This window comes from Papio anubis, chromosome 6 (genome assembly GCF_008728515.1).
Source record: "Papio anubis isolate 15944 chromosome 6, Panubis1.0, whole genome shotgun sequence".
Taxonomy (NCBI): Eukaryota; Metazoa; Chordata; class Mammalia; order Primates; family Cercopithecidae; genus Papio; species Papio anubis.
In genome coordinates, this window is record NC_044981.1 from 153,425,006 (window position 1) to 153,445,662 (window position 20,657).

The window sequence follows — 20,657 nt, forward strand, 5'->3', positions numbered from 1 at the left end:
CATTTTTAAAGGCATAAACATGTATTTCTTTCTTCCATTAATTTTTAAGACTAGTTACTAAATAATGTAGTGAACATTTAAAGAAATAGAGGGCAAAGTGAGCCATTTGTGAGGCTGATCCTTCCTTGGGGCCCTTGTTGTGGCTCAGGAGGTACAACAATGGGAACCGGGAGAACCCTGTTAAAATCCCAGCCTCAGCTGCCACCAGCACGTGCTCCCAGCTGCCCTCCTAATCTGCACAAGCATGTTGTTGACTTGATTTGTTTGGTTGACGCCTCATTTCCCCAAATATAAAATAACTTGAAAATAAAGGAAGAAAATGAAAGTTAAGGAAAAATGGGCTGTCAAAGTAGACTCAAGATTAAAACCATTCATACCTCTCACGAGGCTTGGGTGAACTGGTGGAGAGATTTGTTCCAGAGATACGAGTCTTCCCCTGCTCTAACTGAGGTCAGGGGAAGTGTCTGTTCTCCCATCTATCCCTGCAGTAGGACAGGATTCCCCATGCCCACCAGAGACCCCCCAGGCCCACCTTACCAGAAACAAGGACAAAGCTCGCTTGACATTGGATCTCTCCTTCCTTTTGAGGTCCCAACTACCAAATTGCACAAATTAATATATGCATTATGCATCTGCAAGTGAGACTTTAACACGGTGAAAGGAAAGGAAAGGAAAGGTTCTATTACTTATGAACCCAACGCTTGTCAGTGCTAAATTGCCTTGCTTATATATAAAAGCTCTCTGGGATTGCAGAAGGCAGAATGCCATTGCTGTTGTTAGTTACATGGTTGACTTCTTTCTGATGGGTCTAAATTGTTACCTTAGTGACTTCCTGCCGTGCTGCATCCAAGTTTTGTGGGGCCTGAAGCTTATATAATTTTGGAAGCTTTCTTAAAACAAAAATACATATTAAAAATGTAGGTATAAAAGCATTTATTTAGAATGAGAAGTCACAACGAATCAGAAATTCCACAAATATCAAATTCAAACAACATACTATTTTTATTAATTAACTCTTTGAAACACCCTTATAACACTATGTTAACACTTTATTCCCTTTGTTCATTCCCCGTCTTCTTTTTTCTTCCATACTCTTCAATCGCCTCTTCACATGACAACTTTATGGTTTTTTGTTTTTGTTTTTGTTTTTTTAACGGAGAGAAGAGAAAGATAATTCACTTTTCCTCAAACACGGTGGAAAACATTTCTTTATTATATTTTACCAAAGTTTCTTCCAGCTCTTTATCGGCAGTGTTATGTACATTTTCAGGTTGTTGTCAAATGTTTGAAACCTGGTGTCAGGTTTCACACGTGAGCTGTGAGAACTGGATGAATTTTCTGCAGACTCGCTTCTGGCTCCATTATTCCAAATTCTTCCTCTCCCTCACGTTGCCGCACAGCCCCTGGCCTTGCACCTCTGGGGCAGGAGGGCGGTGAGACTTCCCAAAGCCATTCCTCAGAACAGCTAGCAATTACTTAACACATAGAAGTAACTGTGGACCATATACAATATCCCAAGAAACCCCAATTAAATGTTCCATGTATTTAATTCCCCTTAACCGGATGCTCAGACCATCCTCTGCCACTCTACAAAAGGCGCTGTGTGATGGTAGGTACGCCAGGAGGGAAAGAGTCTTCACTGGCTGAAGTTAAGAGAGCTTAAATCTCTACAGTTTACAAAGACACATGGCATAGGAACGCATTGCTGGGGCCCTTCCCAGAGCCTTGAAGTGAGGTACTAAAAGCTTCATTCACTTCAGGGTTAATCCTTCTCTGCTTGCTGCTGGGTGTGCGGAAGTGAAGTGGGGTCTTCCTGTCATGCTCTGTGATTAGCATGTGTGCTGGAGACACATGTGGGCAGGGACAGGCCTGTGCATGCCCATCCCCTGCCCCCCCTACCCCCGCCCCAGCACCAGGACAACTCTCAGCTCAGCTTGGGCAGCAGCTGGGGAAGGCCTTTCAATCCCCACTTCCTTTGCTGAGATACGGGAAACTCGGGCCCTCGATTTTCCGGCATCAAAACAGCTCAGGTGTGGTGGCTCACGCCTGTAATCCCAGCACTTTGGGAGGCCAAGGTGCAGGGATCGAGAGGTCAGGAGATCGAGACCATCCTGGCCAACATGGTGAAACCCCATCTCTACTAAAAAAGAAATAAAAAATAAAATTAGCTGTAGTTCCAGCTACTCGGGAGGCTGAGGCAGGAGAATCACTTGAACCTGGGAGGTGGAGGTTGCAGTGAGCCGAGATCGCGCTATTGCACTCCAGCCAGGACGACAGAGCCAGGCTCTGTCTCAAAACAAAAACAAAACCAAAAAAACAGAAGTGGCTGTTTCCACGGTCTGGTGGTTTCTGCCCCAGGGAGAAGCAAGGCACACTTGGTTTCTCTTATGGTCCAAAGGAAGTGTGTGGGGGAGAAGGGGAGCTGGGGGCAGGGGTGCTGGTCTAATGTCCTGTGCGGACTAGTGTTACAGCAGTCCAGTTTGAAGGCTCTGGTCATGGGAATGGCTTCTTGGGAGAGTTCCATATGTCAGGAAATTACTTATCAGATGTAGAGGTAATAATAGGACATGCCTGGCAATGTTTGAGGGCACTGAGAAGGCAATGAGACAGAATGTTTTTTTTTTTTTTTTTTTTTTTTTGCTTGTCTCTGCCAAGCCAAAAATGTAGGCCAGCATCAACAGTCTGGTTTATAGGGAAACTAGAGGTCAGGGGGTCAAAAGGAGATATTCTGTGTGGGGGCTCAGTTTTCATTTTTGCATTTTTTGTGGGGGTACAGATCTGCCATCGGAGGTGCAGGTTCAGGCCAGCTGGTCTGTAAAAGTCCGTTCCGGGATAACTTTCTATAATTATTGTCTTTGGCTTAAAGCACAGGCTGTTACCGGATGGAAGGTCTTGACTGTGAGTTGTCCAGGTTCTTGGTGTGTTGAACACAACACACAAAGCAACAAAAGAATGAAACGAAAAAGACAAAGCAACAAAAGAACTGAGCAACAAAAACACAGATTTATTGACGTGAAAGTACCTTCCACAGAGTGGGAGCAGACTCGAGCAAGCGGCTCAAGAGCCCCCCTGATTTAGGGTTTTTATTAGGCTAAAAGAATTTGGTGCCCTGTAGAGGCAGCCGGTCGGTTATTCCCTATGAAGGATTGGCCTGAGACCAATCAGAGGCTGAAGTGGAGACTTCCGTCTTGTTATCACAGGAGCCATGATGTGGCCTCTATGCTACCTAATCCTGCCTAGAACTGTCTGCACCTGTTGTTCTTTTGCTTCTGCCTTAACCCTTGGTTACCTTCAATGCCTATTCCCCTGCCTCAAAGCCCCACGATAGGGCAGCTGCCTTTGGAAAGGGTAACACACTACGCTGTGATGACCACACCACAGGGAGAATTTGTTCACTAGCAAATTCCACAGACTTGGTGTCTGGGAATATCAAGAAGGGAACCAGCCTTGTAAAGGGTTAGGGGGAGAATGTGGGAGGGTCCAGGGCTCTGTCCTCTCACTCCCTCCTGTTTTTCCTTTAGGGTGAGGGGCCCTAAGCAGTCTGTGAGTAGCAAGAAGGTCCTGGTGTCAGAAGTGAGGGGAAAAAAGTGGGGGACGTGGAGGTGACAGAGTGTCAGAGGGACATTTCAGTTGATTCATGAACCAGTACCACTTTGTGAGAAATGAATCACTATATATTGAATGTAAAAATTATTACCCTAAACAGGATAAACTTTTGACTCCCCTTTTGTTCATTTGGATTAAGTAGTATAATACTTAATTTTGACATTTCACTCTTAAGATTATGTAACCTAGCTACTTCAGGATGGCCTTAGACTATTTTTCGGGTAATTTGCTCCATTTCCTGACTCCTCCTTGCAAACAAAACGATAGTGACACTTTATCCTGATTTTTTCTTCTTTTTGGTTTATGCCTATTCTAATTAAATGTGTATACATAAAGTTAAAAAAAAAAAAAACCTGGAATCTAACTTGGAATCTCTCGGAGAACAAAGTGTTTTGTTCCTAGAAGCCCTGCTGGGGAAGAAAGGAAGTGACCATGTTCTCGGACTGCCCAGGGTCCAGGCGATCCCAAGTGGTAGCAGTAATGACATCGACCATTCAGTCCCCCACACTCACCTCTTTCTCTTCTCTCCCTCTAGTCTCCCCTTACGTCTCTTTCTCTTTCCTTTCTCAAATATAGATTGAGTCCCAGTTACTCTCCCTTGTACTGAAGTGACACAGAAGTGAACAAACATAGACCAAGTCCTCAACCAATCGCTGATAGGTTAGACATTATCCTAGGTGTTTATGTCGAATTTTCCTAACAACTCAGAAAATTGGGTTTATTATTCCCATTTTACCAACATGGGATTAAGACCTAGGGCGGTGTCTCAAAGCCTATGCTTATTTCATAGAACAAATGAGTAAGCAGAAGCACCAAGAAGGTAAGTGGCTGATCCATAACCACACAGCTCCCAAGTGGTTTAGCCTTGGTTTGGCTCCAAACTTGCACCCTGCTTAACCTTTTAAATTGGGTGGGGTTGAGAGGTTACTTCACCTCTGGTTCTGTTACCCAAACGAACTTGGGTCCGCTTGCCTAATGCACAGAAAAAGCCAAATACTGACACCAGGATTTGCAGTGAGAGAAAGTGAGACATTTATTGCAGTGAGCAGAGCCAAGGAGAATGAGCAGCTCTCGCTTAAGACCCGAACTCCCTGATGGCTTCCAAGCAGGGGCTTTTAAAGGTGGCAGGGTGCAGTGTGTGTGTGGGCGTCTCCAAAGTGAGAGAATTTCTGGAACTTTTAAAATCTATTTCTTGGCTTCAGTCTGTCTGAGATCACTGTGAAGACAGTTGGCATTTTCCATCAGGTGGGAGTCCTGGTTTCTTAAAAACAACTCAAGGACATATGTCAAGACGTTATCTTTAGTTTCTGTAGGGAAACAAACATCTTGTGACTCTGACTTATTTGGGTGGCTATTGTAAAAGTTATTATGATCTTCTCACTTCGTGGGTTATGTATTCAGTTCTCTGATTGCTGGCCACGGGGCTAGCTGGGTGCCTGGAATTCCCCTTGAAGGACTCCAAATTTTTCCATGCTGGGCAGGGGACAGCGGTTGGGGGAGCCTGGCAGGCCCCTAAGATGGTTCCCTGCCTGTCTCAATTCTGGAGACTGAGGAGAGTGAAAATCACCTGGTGACCATTGAACGGGCCCGGGAGATAAAAACTTATCTGAGCAATTCAGAAAGGAGCAAAGACCACCCGGTGACCACCAAACAGGCCATCTGGAGGCAAAACTCCTTATCTGGGGAATTTAGAAGTAATCAAACTTCTCTAGTGTCTAAAGTTGGCACCTTTAAGCTGGGGTGCTGTAGCTCACGCCTGTAATCCCAGCATTTTGGCAGGCCGAGGTGGGCGGATCACTTGAGGTCAGGGGTTCGAGACCAGCCTGGCCAGCATGGTGAAACCCCATCTTTGCTAAAAATACAAAAATTAGCTGGGCGTGGTGGCACGCTCCTGTAGTCCCAGCTACATTGGAGGCTGCAGCAGAAGAATCGCTTGAACCTGGGAGGCAGAGGTTGCAGTGAGCCGAGAACTCGCCACTGCACTCCAGCCTGGGCAACACAGTGAAACTCCATCTCAAAAAATATAAAATAAAATAAAATAAAGTTGTCATCTTTAAACCTTTAGAGGTTCCAATCCTCTTTCAAATTTTATAAGCAGCTAAAATTTCTATACATCTCCAGAATGCCGTGCTGAAACTCATTTTACAACCCTAAGCTCCCACCTTAAAAGGTTCATAAATGCTGGGAAGGAAAATCCACCAGGGTGCGCTCAGTCCTCTCGCTGAGGTGCCCCACTGCACCCTTTTGCAGCGTTCTTCCTTTCTAATAAACGTTCCTTTTTCAAACCTGTACTGTTGTCGGTAAATTCTTTTTACCAGCCCTCCAGTCGAGCACTTCCTGGTGCCGGGGCTCTGACACCAAGCGCGCAGAGACAGAGGCCGGCGGCCCTCTCTCTGCTGCCCCTTCTCCCTGCTGGTCTCACCAATGCTCTCACCTGAGTTTCTCCTTTTCCATTTCCTCCTTTACCAAGGGCGCAGCTACTCTTCGGAGAGGCGGTTGGGTCCATAGGGTCAGCTGCCTCTTGGAGAGCTGTGTGAGGCGATGAGGGAGCTGAGGGGAAGGAAAGAGAGGGTCCAGTGTGCCTCACCTTGGTCCCACACACCGAGGGAAAGGGTTTCAAACAGGACTGGTGGATTGCTAACACACCGTCCATTTTGAGAAGACTTCTTGTATGGGCGGCAGTGTGCTTCCCCAAAACTCGTATGTTGGAGCCCTAACCCGTAACACCTCAGAATGTGACTGTATTTAGAGACTGGATTTCTAAAGAGGCGATTAAGTTTAAAGAGACCATTAGGGTGAGCCCTACTCCAATCTGCCTGCTGCTCTTGTAAGAAGAGGAAATTGAACCTGCAAGGAGCTATCAGGGCCTCGTGCACAGAGGGCTGACTGCGTGCAGAGGCCACAAGAGGGCGCCCTCTGCAAGCCAAGGAGAAACCTCAGACGACACCAACCCTGAAGAGGAAATTATCTTGGACTTCTGGCCTCCGGAAGAGTACATTTTTGTTTAAGCCACCCAGTCTCTCTCTCTCTCTGTGTGTGTGTGTGTGTGTGTGTGTGTGTGTGTGTGTGTCCCTAATTTTGTTCTCATATCCTCAAAAAACTTAGTTCATCTGAAGAATTGAAAGTCTGAGGAATTGCCACTTACAAATACTTTGGTGGGGTTTTTTTGTTTTTGTTTTTGTTTTTGTTTGAGACAGGGTCTCACTCTGTCGCTTCAGGCTGGAGTGCAGTGGCACAATCACAGCTCACTGCAGCCTCAACCTCCTGGGCTCAAGTGATCCTCCCACCTCAGCCTCCCAAATAGCTGGGACTACAGGCATATGCCACCATGCCTGGCTAATTTTTTAAATGTTTTGTAGAGACAGGGTTTCACCATGTTGCTCAGGCTGGTCTCAAACTCCTGGGCTCAAGCGATCCACCCACCTCAGCCTCCCAAAGTGCTGGGATTACAGGTGTGAGCCACTGTGCCTGGCCAACAAATACTCTTTTGAGGGAGGCAGTCAAGCTAGGCAGTTTCTACAAGTTTTGTGTTTTTATTTTTTTAAACAGCAATCAATCATTTCTCATCTTAGCTTCAAGTAATTACACGAGAGCTGTTCAAACTTGAGCATGCATCAGAATCCCCAGAGGGCTTGATAAAACTGAGATTGCTGAGCTCCACTCCCCGAGTTTCTGATTCAGTAAGTCTGGTGTAAGGCCTAAGAATGTGCATTTCTACAGCGTTCTCAGGTGATACTGATGCTGCAGGTTTGGGGACCATATTTTGAGAGCCAATACATTCTATTTTAATTCCACCATTAATGGTTAATTTTTATGTTATTTTTTAGAGACAGGGCCTCGCTGCGCTGCCCAGGCTGGAGTGCAGTGGTGCAATCATTGTAACCTTGAACTCCTGGGCTCAAATGGACCTCATGCCTCAGCCTCCTGAGTAGCTGGGACTGTAGACACAGGCCACCACCACGCCTGGCTAATTTTTTTTTCTTTTGTAAACACAGGGTCTCGCTGTGTTGCCCAGGCTGACCTCCAACTTCTAGGCTCAAGTGATTCTTCCACCTTGGCCTCCCAAAGTGTTGGAATAACAGGTGTGAGCCTGCACCCCAGCCTAATTCCACCATTAATTTGTAAGTAGTTTCTGCTGTGTTTAAAACTTAGCAGAAGCTGCACCTTTCCCTCAGCAATCAGGGAACAGGAAGTAACCAAGTTCTCAAGACACCTTCTTATTTAACTACTTAACCAGTGCTAGCTGCATGCAATTGAACGCTGAGGAAGACAACTTTCAGGTGCCAGGAGTTAGGAGCCAAGGCCCCGGGCAGGTGCCGTTTCTTCCATGCAGCCTTCCCTGATTCCCTGTTTGGTGGTGGTTTTCCTTTCTCTCTACCTCCAGAATGCATTGCCTGCTTCTCCATTAGAGCCTTCGCTGTGTGTCACCCTGAGTTGTGGGTATGAGTTGTAAGTCTTGCATGTTCTTGTAAACCTCTTAACAGTGAGGACTGTGTCACCCAGGAAAGTGGTTTGCAACACGGTAGGTGCCTGAGGTTTGCTGGATTGAAATGAATTTTAAGTTTTAAATGTTAAGTTCTTATCTTACTATTTCAAACTGTCATCACAGCCAATTCCAGGTGATGCTCTTTCCCAGGTTCCAAACAACACAGGGGCTTACTGGGGTGAAGGAGAGCTCCCCAGCACCTGGGCCTGGGAGCAGCTTGTGGCCTGTGTGGGGTGGGGTGGGGCAGGGGTGAGGGGTGCGGGTGGCTGACCTGGCCTCACCTTAGGGCTCTCCACTCTGCAGATGCTCACCCCAGCGGGGGAGTCCAGTGCCATCTTTCTCTGGGATCTGGACCCGCTCGGGGGCTGACTTTCTCTTTCCCTGCCCTTATTTAGAGCAAAGCTCCGTCCTTGCCCTTTCCAGCTTCTGCCACGTGCTGCATGAGGCTTCAGACAGCACAGGTCTGTTTTTAGATTTTGCCTCACGTGTGTGCAGCTAACTTAATGAGCTCTCTATAGGGGTAGCTTTCTTGAGAGACCGTTGCTAAGGGCCAGTCACACGTTTCTCACCGTGTTGTGATGGAAACGTGATTAGATGCTGATCTGTGCTCAGCAGACCCTGCTGGAGTGTCTGGTTGGAGTGGCCTCTTCTACAGGGGCCTGAGGGATTTCACAGGCCCACAGACCCAGCCTTGTGATTTCAGCAAATGGACAAGGGGTGGTAAAATGCAACGGGTGGAGGGTTTTGGAAGACCTCAGATCTCTATGATTGATGGCACTGATCCACTTCAACAGCTTTGTCTGAGCACTGTCTGTGGTGGGTACCAAAGACGCTGGAGCTCTGGCCTCTGCCCTTTAGGAGCGTATAAGCAGTTGGGGCAGTGACGGTAGACAGCGTTAATCAGCAATCTAAGGCTTCCTGGGCCTAAGGGCGGCCGGTTGGGGGTCCTGGTGGAGGGAGAAGCTGGGGAGTAGTTCAGTGGGCTGGAGTGGTTAGAAAAGTTAGCACTTTAACCGGGTCCTGAAGCACCAGCCTGGAGGATTGGGAGTGGTGGGGAGGAAAGGTGAGGGGCCTGCAGCAGGGCTGGAGGCAGAAGTGAACTCATCTGGCAAAATAACAGTGATGACCACCATTCCTTGACCACCCTTTTTGGGCCAGGCTCCCTTCTAGGTGTTTCCTCTTTCCGTCCTCACAACCACCCTGAAAAGTTGGTGCTATGATCCCAAGTTACAGAAGAGAACTGGAGCCTGGAGAGGCTCCATACGCCGTTCGTTGTCCCACAACTGGGAGGCAGCCGTCCAAAGTTAATCCCAGGCTGTTCTCACTCCCCAACCTGTGCTGGGATGGAGGGGAGTGGAGGGTGAGCTGCCTGGAAGAGGGAGAGGTCTGGGCTGGGGTGGAGAAAGAGGCTTGGCTTTAGGAGAGAGGGGGTCCAGGCTGCAGAGCCAGGGAGTTGCCCTGAGGGGCTTGTCTGGTCACTTCAAAGCTGTGTGAACTTGTGTGAATTTCCCAGCCTCCCCTAGCCTCACTTTCCTCACAGGTGAAAAGGATCACGATACGTATCCACAAGGTAGTTAGTCACAAGGATGAAATGAAATATGCTGTGTGTGTGTTTGGCACTGTATGACCTATGACAACGGCTAGTATTGTTTTATAAATATTATTTATTCTGGTGCGTCTTGGGAATAAGGCAGCTTCCAGGAAATCATACCTGGGGCAAAGGCCAGAGCCAGGCCCACCACGTGGGGGACCGGTCGCCCAGCCCTTCAGTCCCTCCTGCCTCTGGTCAGGGCTGGGGAGAAAGGAGGCTTGTAGATATGAGGAATTAGGCCAGGTAGAACAGCAGCTACCCAAAACCTAAGCGTAAGTTGTGAGGAGGTTATTGTCCTCTAATGGCAGCAATTACAGGGCCTGCTGGAAGCTTCTCACCCAGCCACCCCCTCCCCATCTCAGGGTCTCTGCCCCAGCCACTGACTCTGTCCAGCCTGCTCCTTCCACAGTCTCTGCCAGGTTGGCTTGTTTTTGCCACTGATAAATTTTGACTGTCATTTTCCCAGAGAAGCCCTTCCTGACCATTCCATCTAAAGCTGCCCCCAATTATAGAGCCCTCCACCCAGCTACAACAGAAGACTCGTTTTTTCCAAATGTACATGGATCATTCACTACAGTAGGCTGTATGCTGTTCATAAATCATGTCTCAATAAATTAAAAGGATTGAAATTATGCAGAGTACATTCTTTGACCACAACAAAATTAAAAATCATTAACCAAGACAAATCTGGGAAATCTCCAAGATTTGGGAATTAAATAATACCTTCCTAAACAAGCCATGGGTCAAACAAGTCATAAGGGAAATTAGAAAATATTTTCAACTGAATTATAATGAAAATACAACATAACAAAACTTGTGGGGTGCAGCTAAAGCAATGCTTTAGGAGGAAAGTGTTAGCTTTAAGTGCCTGCATTTAGAAAGAAGAAAGGTCTAAAGTGGACAATCTACATCCACCTTAAGCAAAACATACAAATAAATATAAGGAAAAGTGAAGAATGGGACAGATAGAGTGAAAATTGATGAAATATAAAATTAATAATACCAAAGCCTGGTTCTTTGAAGGCTCAATAAAACGGATTAACCTGTAGCTCAGCAAATCAAGCAAAAATTAAAACACAAATTGACAACACGAGGAATGAAAGAGGAAACATCACAAACATTCTACAGACATCAAAAGGACAATAAAGGGTTATTATGAATACTTTTAGGCACTAAGTTTGACAATTTAGAAAATATGACAACCCTTCATTATAATAAAAAGTCTGGCACCATTTTTAGATGTTTGACTGCTGAAAGCTTTTAGGCCTCACCCCTTGCTCTTTCCTTTGTGCCCCACACCTGGACAAGTTGATAGAAAGCCGAAGTGCTGTCTCCTTTGTCATTGGTGGAAGGTTCAAACCATGCAAGACCCTTTCCCCACGTTGCACAGGAGCCCTCACCCTGAACTACCCCATCACTACCATAAAAATCCCAAGCCAGTCTCATTTTTCTACCGTCATATAGCCAAACCAGATTGTGTACTCAGTAAACTAGGTTCCAGCCATCAGGCTATACATTTCCAAAAAAATGCAGACAAGTTGATGGAGGGTGTTTCTAGGGGAGTTTTAAACTTTAAATAGCACATTATAAATCACCAGCCAAAATATCTCATTCCTATTGTGGCCAAGGGTCAGTTTCAAGGCTCCATATGTCTTCAGAAATAAGCACGGAGCTGCATAGGCTAGCTTCAAGTTAAAGAACATCTACAAAAATCCTACATCTTGCAACGTATTTAATGGTGAAAGATAACACTTTAATGTCAAGAAGAAGGCAACTCACAACTCCAGTGCAATATTATACTGGATTCTACCTGGTGCAATAAGGTAAGAAAAAGAAAAGCCATACAAATTGAAGAGTTGGGAAGTAAAACTGTCCTTATTTGTAGATGTCATGATTGTATATGTAAGATATCCTAAAGAATCTACAAAAACTGCTAGAAATAAAAATCGAGTTCAGTAGGGTTGCTCAATACAGGGTCAATGTGTAAAACTTAAGTGTATTTTTATATTCTAGCAGCAAACAATTGTATTAGGTTGGTGCAAAAGTTATTGTGATTTTTGCCATTAAAAGCAATGGCATTAAAAGCAATGGCAAAAACCGCAATAACTTTTGCACCAATAATGGTATGAAAATTTAAAAATAACACCATTTATTTATAACAGTATCCAAAGAGACTAAATAATCAGGTATACATTTAACAAAGCCTATAAACCTTCTATATAGAAAAGAACAAACAATGTTGAGAGAAATTAAAGGACATTTACACAAATGGATTAGAAATGTCACTATTGTTAAGACGTCAATTCTCCCAAAACTGATCAGCAGAGTCAACAAAATTCAAATCAAAATTCTAACAGGTGCTTAAAGAAATAGAAATTCACAAGCTGATTCTAAAATTCACATGAAAATGCAAAATTACCTTGAATAGCTGAAATTACTTTGAAAAAGAATGAATTGGGAGATGTTATACTACCTGTCTAACTCAAGACAGGTTAGTATTGGCATAATGATAGTCATAACCATCAGGAAAACAGAATAACCAGAAAGAGATCCACACGTGTGCGTTCATTTGATTTTCAATAAAAACTAAAGTAATTAAATGGGGAAAGGACAGTCTTTTCAGCAGATGATGTTGATATCCATTTGGAAAGAAATGAACCTAGAATCTTATGTCGTACCATATGCAAAAAATTCAAAATGGATCACAGACCTAAACATAAAAGCTAACATTGTGAAACTTCTGAGGAAAACATAGAAGAAGAAAATCTTCGTGACCTTGGGGTAGACAAAGAATTCTTAGGACACAAAAAGCATACACCATTAACAAAAAATTGAAGTATTGGGCTTATGAAAAACTAAAGGCTTCTACTCTTCAAAATAAATTATTTTAAAAAACGAAAAGGCAAGCCACAAACTGGGAGAAAATATTCTTTATTTATAATATAAATTATATATAAATGTATATTTATTTACACATTAATATAAACATATATTTTACATATTAATATAAAATATAAAATATATATTTATAAATATTAAATATATATTATATTTATATTTCATATTATATAAATGAAATTATTTTTATTCACAAATATTTAAATATATGTATCAAATATATTTGTGAATATTTTGTGAATATCTAAATCTATCTAAAATAATAAAAGGCTTATATTCAGAAGACTCAAGAAGATGATGAAAAACCCACTGAAAAAATGGGCAAAGCTTTGAACAAGCATTTCACAAAGGAAGATATACAAAAGGCCAGTAAGCACATGAAAAGATGCTCAAAGTTATTAGTCATCAGGGAAATACAAATTAAATACACAATGAAATACTATGACACTCTCTCTAAAACAGCTAACATTGAAAAATAAACTGACAATATAAACTATTAGCAAGGATTTGAAATTACTGCAACTCACACATTGCTGAAGGGCGTGTAAAATGGTATTATCATTATGGAAAAGTCTGGCAGTTTCTTAATGAAATTAAACATATACTTACCATATGACCCAGCAATTTCAGTCTTGTATACTTGGCCAAAAGAAATGAAAATATATGTCTGCAAGAAAGATTTTCATGCAAATGTTTATAGTAGCTTTATTCATACATGCCCCAGATTGGAAACAGCACAAATGTCCAACAGATGAATATTTAAACAAAGTGTAGAGCATCCATAGAGTGGACTACTACTCAGCAGTACCAATAATCCAACTTCTAATGTAGACAATATATTGCTTTTATTTGTATGAAACTCTACAAAGCTAATTTATGGTGACAGAGATCAGATAAGTGGTGATGGGGTAGGGGATGGGGGCAAAGGATTGACTGGAAAGGAACTTAAGGGAATTTTTGAAGTGATGCTGAAAATTGCTATATCCTGAATGGGGGTGATTGTTCCACACGTGCATGCCTTTGTTAAAACTTATAGGTCTAAATCTAAAACCAGTGCATAAAGTTGGCATTTAAAAAATGTTAATATCCTACCTTTTTTTTTTTTTGAATAGCTGAAATTATTTGTTTGTTGCCCAGGCTGGAGTGCAATGGTGCAATCTTGGCTCACTGCAACCTCTGCCTCCCGGGTTCACGCCATTCTCCTGCCTCAGCCTCTCGAGTAGCTGGGACTACAGGTGCCTGCCACCATGCGTGGATAATTTTTTGTATTTTTAGTAGAGACAGGGTTTTACTGTGTTGGCCAGGATGGTCTCGATCTTCTGACCTTGTGATCCACCAACCTTGGCCTCCCAAAGTGCTGGGATTATAGGCGTGAGCCACCGTGCTTGGCCAATATCCTACTTTTTAAAAGAGATCAAATTAATTAATTTTGTGGGGGTGAAATTATTAGGGCTCAAATCAACGATGGCCTTGATCCCACAGTTAGGTTTCTTAGAGCAGGGCTTATCAGGGAACATGCCAAACACAGCGAGGGTGACCCAGGCACCTGTCTCCAGATACACCTCTTCAGGTTGTCTAATGTCAAAAGAAATGGAATCAGAGGCACTCTGGCAACAAGCATAATCCAACATCTGATTAATCTGTGTGCTTTCTTTCAAAAATGGGTTGGAATCAGCTTATAAAAGTATCTATAAGAGGATAGAAGATAAACAGTTGAGGAAATGGAAACAAAGGGAAAATAATGAAGCGATAAAGCTAGGAGTGAGGCAAAAACACTAAGATAGCTACTGCTATGGTCTGAATCTGTCCCCCAAAATTTGTGTGTTGGCAACTTGACTTCCAGCACAGCAGTGTTGGAGGTAGGGCCTTTTGGAAGGTGGTTGGTCGTGAGAGCTCTGCCTTCATCTATGGATTAATGCTGTTATAAAAAGGGCTTGTGGGAATGGGTTCTTTCTCTTCTGTTCCTCTGTGAGGACAACATTCATCCTTTCTTGCCCTTCTGCCATGTGAGGATGCAGCAAGGAGGCCCACACCAGATGCCAACACCTTGATCTTGGACTCCACAGCCTCCGTAACTGTGAGAAATACATTTATGTTATTTATAAATTACCCAGTCTGTGGTATTCTGTTATAGCAGCACAAAATGGGACTGAGAGCTACCTAACATTAAGTCCTATACAAGAGTAGAAGTGGGCTGCAAAATTGACTGAGCCTCCTAGCAACTGAAGCAAAAAAGGAAACATAATCACAGTTCAATCACAGTAGCCATAGATAAAAAAAAAAAAAAAGCCTGTTGCTACAAATGGTATATTTAGCACATCATTTTTCTGAGAAGATTTGTTGGGCAGAAAGAAGACTTGTTAATATGGACTTACATGAGATTTGTCAGGAAATCTGAATGCTTTTTACTATCATTATTGTTTTTGACTTTGCAAAAATTCTGTCCTTGCTCATGCATAAATTGGAAATATCATGACTTCTGAACATTGGATCTTTCAGCTCCTGACCAAGTTGAAAATCACAAACTTGCCAGTAGATTTTGAACCCAGTGCACATTCTCAATGTTCTTAAGCCTCAGGAGTATCCCTTTGTTGAAGTGGATTCCAGAGAGAAATGGACTTCTCTGGTTCCAGTGTAACTGATCAGAGACAACCTCTGGGATGTTGCAAGGATTGTGGGAACCCAGAGCTAAACAGTGGATTTTTCCAGGGCATTAAGGGCCAGAATAATAATGTTATCTTGTCCATACAAAGGAAAAATTACAAGTTTTATAGCTACTAAATACAAGGCTCTTCTGGCATTAGGCATGATAGGTATCTCAGGAATGTGAAAAGGTCAGTACTCAGTTGAGTAAAGGCTCCCTAGATCTGAGGAAGAGAAGTATTCCAGTTGGCCTGAGGGGAAGACTGGCATTCCCTTCAGTCTTCATTCTTGACAAGATTTCCTATTTTAAAATCATGGTAAGATAGATATTAATTATAGGGGAAATCTCTTCCATTTTGTATTTTAACTAAAGGATAAAAAATGAGCACTGATATTTTCATATTTTTGAGATACCTATAATGCCTAATGTTAAAAGATACTTACATTTATTAGCTATGAAACTTTTAACTTTTCAATTGTTTTGGCAAGATAACATTAATAGCCAATAATATGAAATAGAAAAAAATTTACCCACAATTATTTCTATACAATATATCATTCTTATTTTGTAATTCTGCTTTTGTACCAAATGATATATCATACAAAAATTTAATGTTATGCAAGCATATTCATAATTGCCTTTGTAAATGACAATATTACATATATAAGTTAGTTAATATTTCCTTGTACACTTACATTTATCCAGTTGCTTCACAATTATAGATCGTGCCTTTGGTAAAGCATTCTTTTCTTTTGGAATATATTACTCAGATAGCATTTCAGAGTTGAAAGCCTTGAAGGTTTGAATGGCTTTTAATATGTATTGACAAATTTTCAAAATTCTGCATCAAATTGCAATAACACCTAGCAATATATGAATACACAAGTTTTACCAGTCTCATCAACATTGGGTTTTATAAGATTTTCTATATTTGGCTAATCTATTATTTAATTTTTTAACATAATACATCTGGGTTTTCTTTTTAACCTTTCTTCCTTTTTTCTTCCAACTTTTATTTTAGATTCAGGGGATACATGTGAAGGTTTGTTACTTGGGTATATTGTATGATGCTGAGGTTTGGGGTATGAATGATCCCATCACCCAGGTACCAAGCACAGTACAAAATAGTTAGTTTTTCAAACCTTGCCCCTTCCCCCTGCCCCCTTTAGTAGTCCCCAGTGTTTATTGTTGCCATCTTTATGTCCACGAGTACCCCATGTTCACCTCCCTCTTAAAAGTGAGAACATGTGGTATTTGGTTTTCTGTTTCTGCGTTAGTTCATTCAGGATAATGGCCTCCAGCTGCAACCATGTTGTTGCAAAGGACATGATTTTATTCTTTTTGTGGCTGTGTAATAGTTCATGGTAATACATACAATTTAGTTCTTCCCTCTTGTATGAATTTTTGGTTGTATGGAGAGGGATGCAGAACGTTTTTTCATATGTATTTTGCTAATTATATCTTTTCTGTGTGGACTGTATCACTTCTCATTTATAAGTAAGAATCTCAATATTTTCTTTATAAATCATAATTTCTTCATACTATGTAAATGTTAATTCTTTACATTTTTAATAAAAATATTTTCTCTATTTTCTTAGTTATCCCATCAAACTATTACACTTTTATGTAGTTGGTTCTGTTAATCTTTACTTTTATACTTTCTTTGATCACTTAATAGCTTTAAGTTAATCCACCAGAGATTTGATAATAACAGTTTTGTTTTCTGCTGATTTTTCTGTTTTATAAAAAATATTTAACTCTTTAATACACATACAGAATTTATTTTCAATGTGTGATATGAAGGGTTAGATTATTTCTTTCAAAATAGCCTAATTATCATTCCTGAGAACATTTAAATAATCCTTCTTTTCCTCATTTTGTGATGCTTCCTTTACCACATAATTAAGTTTTCACAATAAGAGTAAGTCTCCTATACTTTCTATTCTATTTATTCACATGTCCATTTTCTTTCATCAGTAGCCCATTGCTTTTACTCATTGTTTTAAATCATACTTAAATATCTGGTAGAACTAGTTTTCTCTGATGTTCTTTAGAGGAATATTTTTTGTTTAAAATTAGTTAATAATCATAACAGCTAATATGTAATGAGTGCTGACCTTGTGTTAGGCACCATGCCAGGCTCTTCATTTGCACTCTGCTGCTTAATCTTTGCCACAGTTCTATACGGTAGGGTTTATTGCTGTCCTCACTGTACAGATGAGGAAGTGATGCTTAGAGAGGTCAAGTCATTTGTTAAAGGTCAGACAGCTGAAGCCAAAGCCTGATCAGTTTATTTTTGTAGGGAGTCAAAAATAAGATTTTTGGCACATGCCAAGTCCTTTTTTACTTTGAATGGGATTGTTCCCAATCTATAAAGTAATGAGAAGAAGAGTTGGCATTTTATCAATTATTTAACAGTTCTCTTTTCCATATTCAGGGCTTCTTCATTTATGTCTCCTGCTAATGTTTTAAGATCTCATGCATGTAACATGAGGCTTTTTGCTAAATATGTTCTGTGTTTTGTTGCCATTATGTCATGAGTGGAGCCATTTCTGCTGAGGCTACCTCAGAGGGTTCCTCTGGAAATGGCACCCTAACATGGTAACATCTTTAACTTCCACACTTGCAGGCCCACAGCAGGGACAGAGCCCACCCTGCATGACTCAGGTCTTACTCAACCAGGACACCCTTTCCTTTCATGCTGGCATGGATATTAACACAAAATATGTTCCTTCCCCACTATCTCATTTTATTGGAAAAGCAGGTTTCCAGGCCAATGTGAAAAGAGAAAGGGGAGGAGGAAGAGGGGATGAAGTGGAAAGGCACATTACAATAAATTCAGAACCTACAAGCACACTGCATTTTGTAGTGGAACCAGGCTCGTTTCTTGAAAGCAACTAATCTTGCATTCTGAGTACAAGCACTTACATTTTTCTGGAAAAAGTCATTTGATCAGCAACATTTATTGAGCACCCATTTTGGTATCTCTTGGGGCCACAATATAAATGAAAGGACTACTTCTCCCCTAAAAGAACGGGAGGTTATGGGCCTCTTTGTTTTCTCTTTCCAGGGAGAGAACGAGTCTTGAAGCATCAACAGCTCTTTGAACACTTCCCGGGAAGACTGTTCGAGGTAAGACATGAGTATCTTTTACAGCAGAAATCCTATCATTATCTATCAGAAAGCGATAGGGAGCAGAGGATGGGCAGGACGTTAACAGCCCACATTTCACCCTGGCCAGGACCACACCACATGCAGCCCACCCTCACCACTGCAGAAGAGCCTGTCGTGCCTTTGCCCTGCCTCTTGGCAACCTTCACCCACTGGCAGTGCAGGGACTGTGAGACTCCGAGCTCTATCATTAACTGATGCTGAAACTGTGGGCAAGTTGCTTGATTTGGGTGAGAGTTCATTTCTTCAACTCCAAAGTGGTAAGAGATTTATTAAAACAACAAGTGGCCATTCATGGTAGCTCACACCTGTAATCCCAGCACTTTGGGAGGCCAAGGCAGGTGGATCACTTGAGCTCATGAGTTCGAGACCAGCCTGGCCAACCTGGTGAAACCCCGTGTCTACTAAAAATACAAAAAATAACTGGGCATGCTGGTGCCCGTCTCTAGTTCCAGCTACTTGGGAGGCTGAGGCATGAGAATTGAACCCAGGAGGCGGAGGTTGCAGTGAACCAAGATCACACCACTGCACTCCAGGTTGGGTGACAGAGTGAGACTCTGTCTCAATCAATCAATAAAACAAGTAATAGCCAAAAATAAATAAGTCAGTCAGTCAGCATAAGTGCCTGACTGACAGGGATTTCAGAGGCCTAGGATGCACTGACATATTATCTTCGAAAGATTTTTGTGAGAATCAAAATGTGATAATGCAGATATTAAATAAGAAGTATTCAAGAACAATTTCTTTTTTGAAAAAAGATGCAAAAATCCTTTAAAAACATTTACCAAACTGAATCCAGCTATGTACAAAAAGGACCATCATGACCAAGTGAGTTTATCCCAGAAATGCAAGATTTGTTTAACATACAAAAATCAGTCAGTATAAGCCATCACATTAAACAGACTAAAAATAAAAAAGTATAATCATCTCAACAGATGCATAAAAAGCATTAGATAATATGCAACACTGATTCATAAAAACCAAACAAAAAACAAGGACTAGAAGGAAATATTCTCACCTAGGTAAACGACACTGACAAAGATACCTATATTAACACATACTAAATGGGGAAAGGCTGACTGTCATGCCCTGAAGATTGGGAACAAAGTAAGGATGTCTACGCTCACCATTTCTATTTAATATTATACTATCATTCCTAGCCCATCTGATAAGAATAGAAAATATATAAAAGGCCTACAGATCAGAAAGGAAGAAATAAAACTGTTTATTTTTGTGGATGACATGGTTGTCTAAAGAAATCCTAAGAAATTTACAAAAAACTATTAGAGCTAATACATGAGTTCGGCAAGGATGCAGGGTATAAGGCCAGCATACAAAAATCATCATTTTTATATACAATCAATGAGTAATTAGAAACTTAATATCATTTATAATGTCATGAAAATATTAAATACATGGGGTAAATTTAGCAAAATATGTGCAAGACTTGCACAATGAAAAAATGTAAAACATGGCTTACAGAGATTAATGAAGACCTAAACAGAGACGCATATCATGCTCATAGATGGAAAGACTCAATGTTATCACAATGCCACTTCTCCACAAATTGATCTATACACTCAACATATTTCCAATCAAAATCCCTGAGGGAGTTCTGCAGAAATTGACAAGCTAGTTCTAAAATTTGTAGGGAAATTTAAAGGATCTAGATCTGTACCCAGAATAGCCAAAACAATTTTGATTAAAAAACACAGTCATAGGATTTACAATACCTGATTTTATGACTTCATCTAATGCTGTAGTAATCAGGAGATTGCAAACATAGGTATATAAATGTGTAGTTCTGATCACTAGTACACCAAACATTTAAGAGAAAGAACTACGTGTGGGCTGAAGCAGAGAAGTTTTCAGGGGTGGGAACAGACAGGGAAATGGAGAATGCACACCTGGATTTAAGTCTGCAGATTCCAAGCAGTTGATAAGATTACAGAGTGTATTGACAGATTGGATGAAGACCACCTGCCCTGGGGAGGTCAATCTGCTTTACCCAGTTTACCAATTCCAATATTAATTGCATCCAGAAACACCCTCACAGACACATCCAGAATCACGTTTAACCAAATATCTGGGCACCTTGTGGCCCAGTGGACACACAAAATTAACCGTCACATAAGGTCTCAGCTCCACCTTGGAAAGTACTGATTCTGTAGGTCTGGATGAGACCAAGGAACTATATTTTTGATGGGTAACCTGGGGTGGTTCTGACGTGCAGGTGTCTTTTTAACGCCGGTTCCTAACCA

The 20,657-nt window shown here is 41.7% G+C and overlaps 2 long non-coding RNA genes across 2 annotated transcripts in view; one reads left to right on the forward strand and one right to left on the reverse strand.

Annotated features, from left to right (window-relative positions):
• LOC103884111 overlaps nt 1–18,786 on the forward strand; it is a 50,368-nt gene extending 31,582 nt beyond the window's left edge. The window contains exon 3 of the long non-coding RNA XR_002521822.2: nt 18,296–18,786. This is a non-coding gene — a long non-coding RNA (uncharacterized LOC103884111). The remainder of the gene's footprint in view (nt 1–18,295) is intronic.
• On the reverse strand, nt 2,759–6,809 carry LOC110743189. The gene is made up of 2 exons (XR_002521823.2): nt 6,041–6,809; nt 2,759–4,913 (listed from the first exon to the last, which is right to left on the reverse strand). It is a non-coding gene; the product is annotated as an uncharacterized LOC110743189 (long non-coding RNA).
• Nucleotides 18,787–20,657: the final 1,871 nt, after the last annotated feature.